Source organism: Dermacentor albipictus, chromosome 8, assembly GCF_038994185.2.
Source record: "Dermacentor albipictus isolate Rhodes 1998 colony chromosome 8, USDA_Dalb.pri_finalv2, whole genome shotgun sequence".
Taxonomy (NCBI): domain Eukaryota; kingdom Metazoa; phylum Arthropoda; class Arachnida; order Ixodida; family Ixodidae; genus Dermacentor; species Dermacentor albipictus.
Window position 1 is genome coordinate 21,761,536 of NC_091828.1, and position 12,291 is coordinate 21,773,826.

The following is a 12,291-nucleotide window of genomic DNA, read 5'->3' on the forward strand; positions in this document are numbered from 1 at the left end:
AACGCTAGGCCTAGCTGCTTCGACGTTCGCTATTAAACTTCTTGATGTTTGGTGCTGTGATTCGTCATTAAATAAATTTGCTGCTGTCACCAATAGCACCGGCTCCGCATTTCCTCGCGATTGGCTTCGAAGCTCGGAAAGCGCGACGCGTTGCATAATGCCGGCTGCCGAAAGTCAACTTCGCCTCAGTACGACCAGGTTACGAGGTGAAGCATACGTGAAATACTGCGGTGAACCTTAAGCGTGGCTTCCGAAGAGGCAATTGTCATGGGAAACAGTGTGTATTCCTTAATTATACCCGCGTGTACCCGCCGTGTGCTGTCACAGTAGGAACACCGATATACCTAAAGTGTATGGGCAGGCCTTCAGAGCTTTTTCAAATGTACCTGCGGCGAGTTTAGCCCTTGAAAGCAGTAAAAGACAGGCATACATTTTTTTCCCACTGCTTGATTTTCAGGACGTTTTCGTGGCCCCTAGGGAGTCCGAAAAATCTGACGTTGACTGTACAACTGACCAACGGAATGCTTCAAATGGTCGGAGGACGAGAACAGAAAGGACCTACGCATTGAGGAATGAACGGAAAAGGAAGCGTGCCACTGCTTCTTTGAAGAAGCTTGAGCTCAAATAGCAAAGCGTTGGCTGATGCCAGGATGCAGGAGTCTATAACACAAACAAAAATAAACTCTCTGAAGCAGTGAATCGCAACACTGAGACGTTCTGCACAGGCTGAGAGTATTCCAGGACAGTTCAGGTCGACTTTCCAGCTGCTGAGAGAGAATCTCACTTGGGACAAAGTTCGGATCTCATACCAATGAGTTTGCTATCAGTTGATAGAAATATCTCACATTCGAAAACATCTGCATGTGTATGCATCTCTTTTAATTTGTATTTGAAAATGTCCGACAATAAATTTTACCTTTTTCGAAAATATTTTTTTTGCTGTGCATGTTACTAACGCCTCCCTTCTGTTTTCTTTTTGAAACAAATGAACTCTACTCCTTACTTTTCAAACGGGATTAAGTCGTTTTTTAACATGCTTACTAGAGAGTGGCACCATAGGGCGACATGGTATCAGCCCCTCTTGACATGAAACGAAGTTCTGGGTAACTCAGGGAATCTGGCAAGGGCATTGAGGGGAAACCTGGAAAACTTAAAGAATTTGGAAACGTCAACTTGGTAGACACCCTGCTTCGCGCCTTTCTGTTTGGTCCATAAAACCAAAAGTTAGCGACCCTACTTCATAAAAAGAAAATATAGCATTCATAAGTAAAAGAGTACAGATGATATCTGAATGAAAACGTACTTTACAAGAATTAGTGTACCGGTGTATGTAGTCTATTTACTCACATTTTGCCGGAACATTTATAGTATTCTAGGAATTTGTAATTCATACGATCAAGGCTCAATTTCACATAGTGCTGGCATTTGTGTACGCAAGCGCAATGATGGACTCTCAAACTCCGTGTGCGGGTCCAGATCCTTTCGGTGGTATTCAGCGCCTGGAAAAATGTTAAATATACCGTGCAGATTGTCCCTTTAGTAATATTTGGCTGACTATATTCAAGGCTGTAAAGGCTAATAAAAATGCGAATATGACCCGAGTAACAAGCTTGGAGGTTAGTGCTTTAAAATCGTTCGCAGAAGGCGCTATGCTTCCTCGCCGACTCGAGAATATATGCGTTTATTGCATCGGTGATATTTCCTTTTACTCTCATTAACTTTAAGCAAATGCTACGCATTCCGTATAAAACAATAGTTGCTGAGATTATACAGAACAGTAATAGACAACCGACTCAGCTCCCTGATGTGTCTCGTTCTTTGAGAATTCACTATACTTGAGTTCTTAGATGCCATCCGCTCATTGCAGGTATAAGAAATTCGCGCAACACCTTGACCGCTGCATCTACAAAAGCATAAACGTTTTGTCACTAACACCCCAGCACTGATCGAACAAACAGCGATTGTGGTATTTGCCGTCAGTAGGAAACTTGAAAATACTAAAGAGGCATGAGGCAAAGCTAAATATTTAGGCAACAAGTGGGGCCTCTAATATTTACACTCTGATCCTAACAGTATAAGACAACACTATGGCATGAAACTGGGGCGTGCCAGTTATGGCTCAGTTTAAGAAGTTGATTTCGTAGAAAGATCTATTGCGTAAAAGGGATAATGAATGGTCTGCTAAAATCGGATAATTGGTGTCTGGTAATAGTATATTGGGGGCAGATTATATATTGAATATATAAAATATAAGGCCCTACAACAGAGCTAGTTACTAGTGCCCATGTGGCGCTCTGGAACGTTTGTAGATACCATTGGCACGCAATGAATATAATATGCTTATGCCGCAGATGGTCATTTGATTTAGTCAGTGTATGCGAGCTAATCGCACCTTTCTTTTTGCAGCGCGCCACAGCCCAAAATGAGTAAGAAATAAGCCACCGAAATAGAACAAGGTCGTAATGTACAAGCCAGAACTGTTTAGGCAGCGATGACAACATTTTGGCAGTTTACATTAGTTGAGTTAAATCACCACCATGCATGAGGCCGAATTAAGTTCCTTAGCCCTATCGAACTATACTGTTAGAAATCTTGCGTGTAACCTAAAGCCCGAAGTTCTTGAGAACGAAAGCTGTGCGTGGTCACACTTTAGTCTAAACCGACCTGGATTTCACACATTTCAATTTACGTTGGACCTGCGTCTGTTGAGCTCAGCCTGATGATATGAAAGATACTTGAAAAATAAACCTAAAGAAAAATTTCTTCGCCTCACTGTCTTACGTCATTGAATACTGTCACGTTGTCACTAATGTGTAGAATAACACACCGCCAAAATGTAACTTCAAAACACCAATTGTTTATTGGGCCAACATGTAACAAGAAAATCAAGTAGCACTCAAAGCAGAGCGATAGCGGAGCTTCTTCTGCCAACACGTTAGGCAGAAAAATAGTTTTATTTACGAACACTAACACCAAAGCTCAACTATATAGTTTTCTTTTTTCACCAGCCTTGTTTAATCTGGAGCCGAGATCACCCCAAGAACAAAGATGTGTGCCTCATCTTGGTTATTGAGGCGATGCTATCAATGAGCGGCAGGCTTACTGGGGTCAATTAGAACGTATTCAAATGAATCACAGGCTTGTATATTTTGTGTCGACTGCACAATATTGCAACTACTTGCCGTAATCCGTCGCGTCATCAATCCCAAAAACTAATATAGCATCGTTGCAGCAGCACATCATAGGTGTGAAACTCACATAAGAAGTGCTTTGAACGTGCACGAAATGTATATATGCAAGCTTGAGTGGAGAAATAAGCTTTCGCTGACAGTTGCATGACTAAAGAACAAAAGAAAACAAACTACTAAAAAATTTGCCTCTATTCCTCCCAGTGAAAGTGGATGTACAGCGACGCTGTTGCCGACATTAGGACAGCACAACCGATGTTAGACGTCATTTCACAAGCGCCAACACCACGAGACGTACGCCACGGGCGCAAGCACGCATGCGGAAGTGCAACCGACATACTCATTCTTCTAGACCCTCAGGCAAGCGCAAGTGCATCACTGAACTAAATAAAATGTTCAAAAGTAAATTGCTCCAGAAAACGCGTAAAGTACGTCTTACGCGTGCGCTGTAGACATCATAGCTTCTGATTGTTATTTGAATGTACGAGAATGCAAATGTACGAGAAGCACAAATCTGTTAGGTGGAAACCGTACGACAAAGCTCTTTTACAGCTGCTGTTTGAAGTATGTCTGAGTGACCGTGGCGGCTACTCAGACATACAAGAAGAAACAAGAAAGAAGGCATGTATTGGAGAACATTAGACCCGTTGCGCTTGCATCAAACGTTGTAAAATCAATTGGGAGGCTTGTTTTCGTATCATGAAGTTTATTAATGATAGTTCCATTGTTAGTTCCTGTCAGATGTGTTTCAGGGTCGGCTACTCCATCTGGCATGCCCACGCCGACTTAGCCTAATACAACTCGCTCGACGTCATAACCAATACGCCGCCTTAGTGACGCTCGATATCGCCAAAGCATATGATATCGTAGTGCACACTGTATTGATAAATCGATTAATATCCTGTGGTGTTCCTGGGTATATAGTAGCATCGATTCACTCATTTTTAGGTAAAAGAGAATTATAACGCGACAAAAGCGGCTTTTCTTCTTCTAGGTACAAACAAACGTGAGGCGCACCGCAAAGCTCATTACTTTTCCCGCTGCCTTTTCATATTCTCATGAGCGCACTTCCCTGCCATCGAGAAGAAACTAATCATGTTTATGCCAACAATACGGCGTTTTTCGCATCTGCAAACGACATCCACTCGCTATGCTAACGACTGCAAACTTTCCTTTGTGCTCTGGAGAGCTGGTTAGATGTTAATCACTTGATACTCAATGCCAGAAAATGTGCTTTCTCGTTTTTCCGATACATTAAACAGTGAACATGCTATTGTCTTACCACCTTGAAGACATGCCACAGGTAGAGTCTGTTAAATACGTTGGAATGATTTACAACGTGTCTATAAACTGGTGCCCACACATAACCCATGTCAATGGAAAAGGTACCTGTGCAATTGGCGTATTGCTTAGGCTGAGGAATCGTCGAACAGGATTCAGGAGAGATACACTCCTAATGATATATCGTATGTAAGTTCGCCCTGTATAAGGATTTGGTTAGGTGCTTTTTTCTGGAGCTACAGCCTTCAAGTCCCTTTCTTTAACTCTCGTAGAAAGAGAAGCATTGCGTTTGTGTTTAGGTCTTTTGTTCCAAATTGTGTTCGTTATCTTCAATCCCGTGTTCCTCTTCTTTCGTGAACGTTCCGGCCTTCGACAGTGCAGACGTTCTGGAGAATTTATGAATCAGCGTTGCGATGCTCCCAAACAATATTTATTTCACAGTCTGCGTGGTTTTCTGGCCGCGATTACATTCTCCGCAAATTACAGTCAAGCAGAAATTACTTGATTCTTGGGATGTGCGCATATGCACTGCACTTCCGGTTCCGGACAGCGCTCTTACAACGGATAGTCAATGCGATGACATGTTTTCCAATAATGCAGCATTATTTCCACATTGTATTATAGACGGTAAATTACAAGCTGATTTGAAGAACCTTAAACCAAATGTTGCAATTGCGACAGATGCTTGAGAATGTGAAGAAGAGTAAGGTGTAGGGAATATTTTCCCAAATTATTGATTGGACAATTTCTCGGTGGCTGCCAGATTTCATACCGATATTTTTAGCCGAATTCATGGTAGTGGTGTTCGCATTACGCAAATTATTACCATCAATTACGTCAGTCGTGATAATCGCTGATTCGTTATCATACTGCTCATAGCTTACTGCTTCTCGTGATTCTCGCGTAATGAGGGCGTTTCATTCATTGGTACCCGGGTACTTGAGAAGCGTGCGTTTGATTTGGGTGCCTAGCCATCAAGGACTAATTATAAATGAAATTGCAGATACCCTAGCCAAGGCATAGATAAGTGGCCCGATTCTCCCTTATTGCCCTTTGACTGCTCATTTTTGATTTCGCAGTAGTGTCATTATGCAGGCAGTATCAGGCTTCGCAATTACCAACTCTGTGGCTTACCGACATCCTCTATATTCTTGGCACAGATTATATTTTTGCCAAATAAGAAAAATTTAAGTGTCCATCACAAGGCTGCGCTGCCGTATACCTACGTTGAACTTCTGTTTACACAGGTCTGGTTTGGTCCCTTTACCCTTATGATTCTGTGGCGAAGTGGCGACGATAGACCATTTCTTGTCATGCAGGTGTTTTCTGTTATAAAAAAACGAGCACAGGAAATCGCGCTCCGCAGTATTGGCCTAAATTTATCAGTGCCTGTGATCCTATCTTTTGGAGCGTCCATTATTCGGTACGGTCACAGCAATGTTTCCTTGGCAATAAAGAATTACCTAATTGAAACGAATCGATTACCATGTTAGGCTGATCGTTGTCACTCCCCATCATAGCTTTCTTTTATTTATTATTAATTATTAAATTACTTTTTGTACACGGTTTTCTTCTGGTTGGTTTTTTTCCCACACAAAAAAAATTTACTTTTTAAGCTCGAACGTTAAAAATTTTAACTCCTTTGTTTTTATACACCTAATTTACCCACCCTATTCATGGCCAATCTCCCACTGTGGGTATGCGCCACAGCCACTCAGGACAGCAGGAACAACCTTTGTACCAGCCTGCGGGATTACCACTAGCTCTTTCCCACTTAAATAATCGTAGATCTGGCTTCCTCTTCGTAACATTTAGTGGAAGTGCCGGGTAGCGACTCAGAACGAAGCTTCGCAGTGGCCGCTGCTTTGGTTCTTCACCGATGTCGGAGAAGACAGTGCCTAGCTAGGCTACGCCTGCATCGACTGCGTCGACTGTGGAACTGGCGCATCCGCGTGATCTAGGAACCTTCTGCGGTACCGATGGCGCCGACGTCGATGACTGGCTGGACATGTATGAGCGGCTTAGCCGCCACTACAAATGGGATCTCACAGTGGAGCTGGCGAACTTAATTTTTTTATTTGGCTGGAACTGCACGACGTAGTCTCAAAACCACGAAGAACTCTGTGACTGGAATACCTGGAAGCAGAAGTTGCGAGATCTCTTCGGAAAACTGCTGGGTCGGAAGTTCGACAAGAAAGAGCTGGCATCACGAGTTCAGGCGTACACAGAAGGCTACGTCACCTATCTACAATACGTGCTGGCACTCTGCCGCAAGGCCGACGCTGAAATGCCGGAGTCAGAAAAAGTCGGGTATGTCTAAAATGTATCGCCGATGACGTCTTCGAATTACTAATTTGCAGGAACTGTAGTTCGGTTAATGACATTATCATGGAGTGTAAGCGTTTCGAGCAGGTGAAAAGCCATCGCATCTATCAGTCATTTGCACGGCTTCAATATACTGCCGCAACATTGCCTTGTGGAGACCGACAGAACTCTGGGTGGCAGCAGCAGCTTTCAGAGCAGCTGACGAAGATCGTACGCCGTGAATTTGAAGTCATGTGTCCCGCGGCTCTGTATTTACTAGTCAGCGATACATGCGCTCTTATCGTTCCCCTTGGTTAGGCTATTGCGCGCCAAGAACTCGCCAATATCGACTTGCAGTCCGTTTTTACCGTGTCCGCCTTCCGGCCAACCGAACGTTCTTCGCTCGAGCCTACTCAGAATCAATGGACCCGTCGTGGTTCTGGCGACATGGCAGAGTAGCGAACACCGGATGACTGACCTATTTGCTTTAGTCGTCACCATGTTGGTGACGTCGCCCGGTACTGTCGCAACCACTGGTTCTCTATGCCGTTCTCGAACAGCTACCGCTCGTCCAAAAGGCGGTTTTCGCCATATCCAACCACAAGCCGAGCCAAACCTGCACGCCACTGATGGTAAGACCACATGGCGCCGTCGATCACCATCACCGAGCAGTCAACGATCCCCTACGCCCAATCTTGTCGCCCGTCGTCCAGGTCATCCTAGTTCCGTCGCCTGTCGTCGTCATTCCAATTCGGGCGCATACCTTCGGAGAACAAAAATATGCAGCTCCTGGAGGGGACGCTGCATTGTGGACGTCTCCACCGAAGCCTCTCACCCTACCGACCAAACGCAATATAGTCGATGTAGAAGTTGACGGTGTATTTTTTCCAACGCTAGTTGATACTGGAGCCCACATCTCGCTGATGAGCAACCGTGTTCATTGCCGCTTGAAATCCTTACACCAGCAACCTCTCGTGCTACTGGGTTGGTGACGAAGAAACGCCCATTATCCTTGGCATGAGCGCTGCCTGAATAAATGTTGCTGGTTTCAACACTTCCGTCATATTTACTATTCTGGAATGGTGTTCCTACAACTTGATCTTCGGCCTCGACTTATTATCGGACCATTCAGCCCTGATTGACTGCGCTGCTGGCCTCCTCCAACTCGAGCTACCCATTCATTCAACCTCGTTTATGTTATGCCTCGAGCTGAGCCGCGTTTATGTTGTGTAGACTTAGTACGGTTGCCGCCTCAAGTTGCCACTTATATGCCATTGACATGCTTCCCATCGGATCCTGAAGGTGACTACGTGCTTATGCCCGATGTCAATGCTCTCTAACTGCACATAGTTGCCGTCCTTGTACCGTTTTGACTGTCGCCAATGAGTGCATATTTCTACCTGTTTTTATATTTTCGTTTAGGTACACAGGTTATCCCGAAAGGCATGTAGCAGGGAAACGCTTCTGCCATCGACGATACCGTCGTCTGTGTATTTGATGTTCCGTGATCGTTTGGAGCCACCTGCTGTCCGATCCCGGCATATTTTCGAAGATTATCGCTCAAGACCTGCTTCCCGAACAAGCTGCTGATCTTGGTCGCGTCCTGGTGTCTCATCGCGACGTCTTCGACTTTGAGGATCGCCCGCTCGGACAGACTTCCGTTCTGACCCATAAAGTTGACAGCGGTGATGCTAGTCCTATCTGCCGACCACGTTATCGCGTGTTTCACGCCCAACACCAAGCTATCGAAGCTAAAGTCGACAAGATGCTTACTGAAAAGTGTAAGTGAGCCTTCTTCGAGTCCTTGGGCATCGTCGGTTGTCTTGTTCGAAAGGAAGAATGGTAGCTGATGATTATGTGTGGACTACCATCAAATGAACGAGATCATGAAAAAGGATATGTACCCTCTCTTGCGGATTGATGATGCTCTCGACTGTCTCCATGGTTCCAAATACTTCTCTTCAATCGACCTCCAATCTGGTTATTGGCAGATTTCGGTTGATGAGCTCGACCGTGAGAAGACCAGTATCATAACACCAAACGGCCTTTACCATTTTAAGGTTATGTCTTTCGATGATCCTAAGTCCTCAGCAAATTTATAAAGAATAATGGACTCTCTTCTTCAGGGCTATAAGTGGTACACCTGCTTACGTTATCTGGAAGATGTCATGGTATTTTCCCATACGTTTGGCAGCCACCTCAGTCGCTTGGCCACTCTTCTTGATATCCTTAGGAATGCTGGCCTTTAACTTAACTCTAAGTGCCATTTTGGACACCGCGAAATTAAAATCCTTGCCCATCTTACCAGTGCTGCCAGTATGCATCCTGATGCCGATAACATTCATGCCATGAGGAACTTCCTGTACCCCGTTTAGCAAAAGATCTGCGCAGCCTGGGGGGCTTATGCTCCTATTTTCATTTCTGTTAAAACTTTTGCCGAGATCGCCTGGCTACTGACTGATCTTCTGAAAGAGGACACTGTGTTCTTTTGGGGCCACGAAGAGGCCGACGCCTTCTACACACTCATGCGCTTGTTCACTACGCCACCGAGATTAGGCCGCTTTGATCCTTCGGCGCCGGCTCAAGTTCGTACAGGTGCCAGTAGCCACGGCGTAGGTGCTGTCCGGAGTCTAGGGCGTCATTGCCTACGCCAGTAGCCTGTTGTCCCTTTGAGAGCGCAATTTTTATATCACCGAGCGCGAGTTCCTCGCAGTGGTGTGGGCAGTGGCTACATTTCTCGCTTACTTGATTGGCCACGTATTTTATGTCATCACGGACTACCATGCCCTGTGCTGGCTATCGTCAATGAGAGACCCGACTGGTCGCCTTGGTCGCTGGGCAGTCTGACTTCAGCAGTATTCTTTCGTTGTGATGTACAAGTGCGGCCGCTTACATCTTGACGCCGACTGCTTGTATTTTCATCCCTCCCATCCTGCTGACAATGGCGAACAAGATGCCGACACTTGCCTTCCATTTTCGCGACATCTTTACTAAGCAGCAAAAGGACGACTCTCTCCGGTCGATCATTGAGCGCTTGACTTCAGGACAATCAGATCGCTCAACCAGTATGTTTGTGATCCATGACGAAGTTCCTTGTCGACACAGCCCAAGCTCTGATGGACCAGATTAACGGCTAGTTGTCCGTCGTCATCTCCATTCTACTGTTCTTGCTAAGCTTCATAATGCACCCAATGCCAGGCACCTTGGCACGTGCCGCACTTACGACAGAGTTCGACGTCGCTTCTTGAGGCCCCGCCTTCATCGCTCTGTGCGTCGTTACGAGGTTATGTGCGCAACCTGCTGGCCACCATCATTCTATTGATGTTCCTACGGAGCCTTTCGTCCGGGTCGGCGTAGGCTTTCTTGGCCCCTTCCCCACATCCATAGAAAGGAACAAATGGATAGCCGTTGCCACAAACTATGCGACGTGCGGCTATGCGGCGATTACTTTTCCCCATGTAAATAGTTGTAGATGCATTTGTGCATAGGGATTCCTCTTCGCAACAATATATTTATAAAACAGGACAGGAAAACCAAACGACCCACTAGTAGCTATATGGACTCTCGCACATCGATTTTTCCGCTATATTTTCCACAGTGACACCATGTCTAAATCATTTCGATCTGTAAAAACTACACCAGAAGTTGCTGCCTTCAATGTATCGTCGAGCGTTGCTTTTTTGAAGAATGGCACTAGAATTCAAAATAGTGATGTCAAAGAGGGCGTTTAAAATGCATGGTACCGAAAGCGTACAGTAAGAAACAGGTTGTTTGCGATATTAGTGTACTCAAGAGACACGCTGCAGAGATATATTCAGATTAACTTGCTACTCTCGAAACACATTCTAGTTAGAACGCCTTCTGCGTCACTATAGTAATGTCATTTACAATTTGTGCCTTCGTCATTTGGAAAAGTAACTATGGGGCCAACCCCAATTATTTGTTTAAAGGTACCTACGGAAAAGCTTGATAAGGAGCTTGACACTCAAATTCAGTTTAGCTGTATATTGTCCCGTGGTGTTGACGTTGAACAACACAGTAGCAATACTGTGAAAGACAAAACTAACTTTTATTGGGCGAACCTGTGCCCACAAAACAGGCTACACTTATAGCACCACGATAGCGCGAACACGGTCGGCGATCGTCGAAAATCTGACTAGCGGGTCAAGCGCGTCGGCTTTTATAGAGCAGTCGCCGAATGTTCCAGATTAATCGTACGGACCCGCGTCCCTTCCACAAAGTTCTACACCATTCGCGTCAGGCGATGAAATCAGATAACACAAGGTTCGGCGACAACATACAGCGGATAGAAGCGTCGATAACATTCCAGAAACTTCCGATACATGCAGTCGCGTCCTGCGCTGTGCGATAGCATTTGTTAGGGGGTAAAACGTGTCGCCCGATAAAGACAAACAAGTACACGTGTCAATATTATCCATCGTTAACGATAATAAAATATCTTATGTACTCATAGAATTGGATGTAGACACTACGTAGATAACGTTCTCTTACCGTTAAAAGATTGTCGAAGGTAACTGCGTAAGCCCCACATGCTACTGAGAGAACCACGATATACACTACTATTCGAAACATGGCAATTTTTGCAGGTCGCCAGCAAGGAAAGCGTGGTGAACTGTGACACTTTAATATGAAAGGCGTGGCTACATGCACTAGACAATATTCCTATTCATTATTGTCAATTGTGTTTGATCGTCGTGTTGCGAAGTTGGTGAACAATAGCAAAGCGAGTTTAGCTTCAAGTCTGCCGCTGCACCTGTAACCTAGATCAACGTGGAAAACACGGGGAAGGCAGGCGATGGAAATTCAAGACGATGAGCTAAACGAGAACAATGTTAAAGCGGGAGCCAACGTTTCGGCAAGTGGATTTGTCTTTTTCAGGGTGGCCTTGAAAAAGACAAGTCCACTTGTCGAAACGTTCGCTCCCGCTTTTACCCTATTCTCGTTTTACTCATCCTCTAGATGAACGTGGTATTTTTAATCTTCAACAGACGCGTATTTGAAGGTTGTAAGATGAACTGCCATGTTTTTTTTGCAACGCTGCTTCCAGCTCTTTCTTTCCAGCCACTTTCAGGCATCCAAAAGGATTCGGACATCTAATACATCCTCATTGTTTCCCAGTCAAAGCCGCTGCACGGGCAATATGTCCGTAGTTGTTTACGCGGATTGTTGATAAGGCCATTCGTACTTTTATGTCAGCTACACCACAGCCGGACACCAGTTGCACAGAAATGAAGTAGGTCTCTATGCGATAAAGAACAGCTTAGCCGGGTAGTTACCAGCAGACGAGAAGCCCATTATTATTTACAGAATATGGGAGTTCACTTATGCGTAGGTGCGCAAGGTGCAGGAAGGTTTAAGATCAATAGAGTTGTCGCCTGCACAAATGTACCCCAGAACTTCGATAAAGGTTGAATGGATGACCAAGTTTTGTTTCACGAACCCTTCATTAGGTCGCAGAATTCCGGAGAACTCAATTGCTAGACTTCGCGCCCCTCAT

At 45.0% G+C, this 12,291-nt stretch overlaps 1 long non-coding RNA gene across 2 annotated transcripts in view; it reads right to left on the reverse strand.

Moving 5' to 3' along the window:
• LOC139048384 (uncharacterized) overlaps window positions 1-11,401 on the reverse strand; it is a 63,570-nt gene extending 52,169 nt beyond the window's left edge. Inside the window, exons 1-2 of one of the 2 annotated variants that reach the window (XR_011507653.1) lie at window positions 11,286-11,401; window positions 1,348-1,499 (exon numbers count right to left, since the gene is read on the reverse strand). This is a non-coding gene — a long non-coding RNA (uncharacterized lncRNA). The remainder of the gene's footprint in view (window positions 1-1,347; window positions 1,500-11,285) is intronic. The other variant, XR_011507654.1, reaches the window with a different exon arrangement.
• Between the last annotated feature and the right edge of the window lie 890 nt (window positions 11,402-12,291).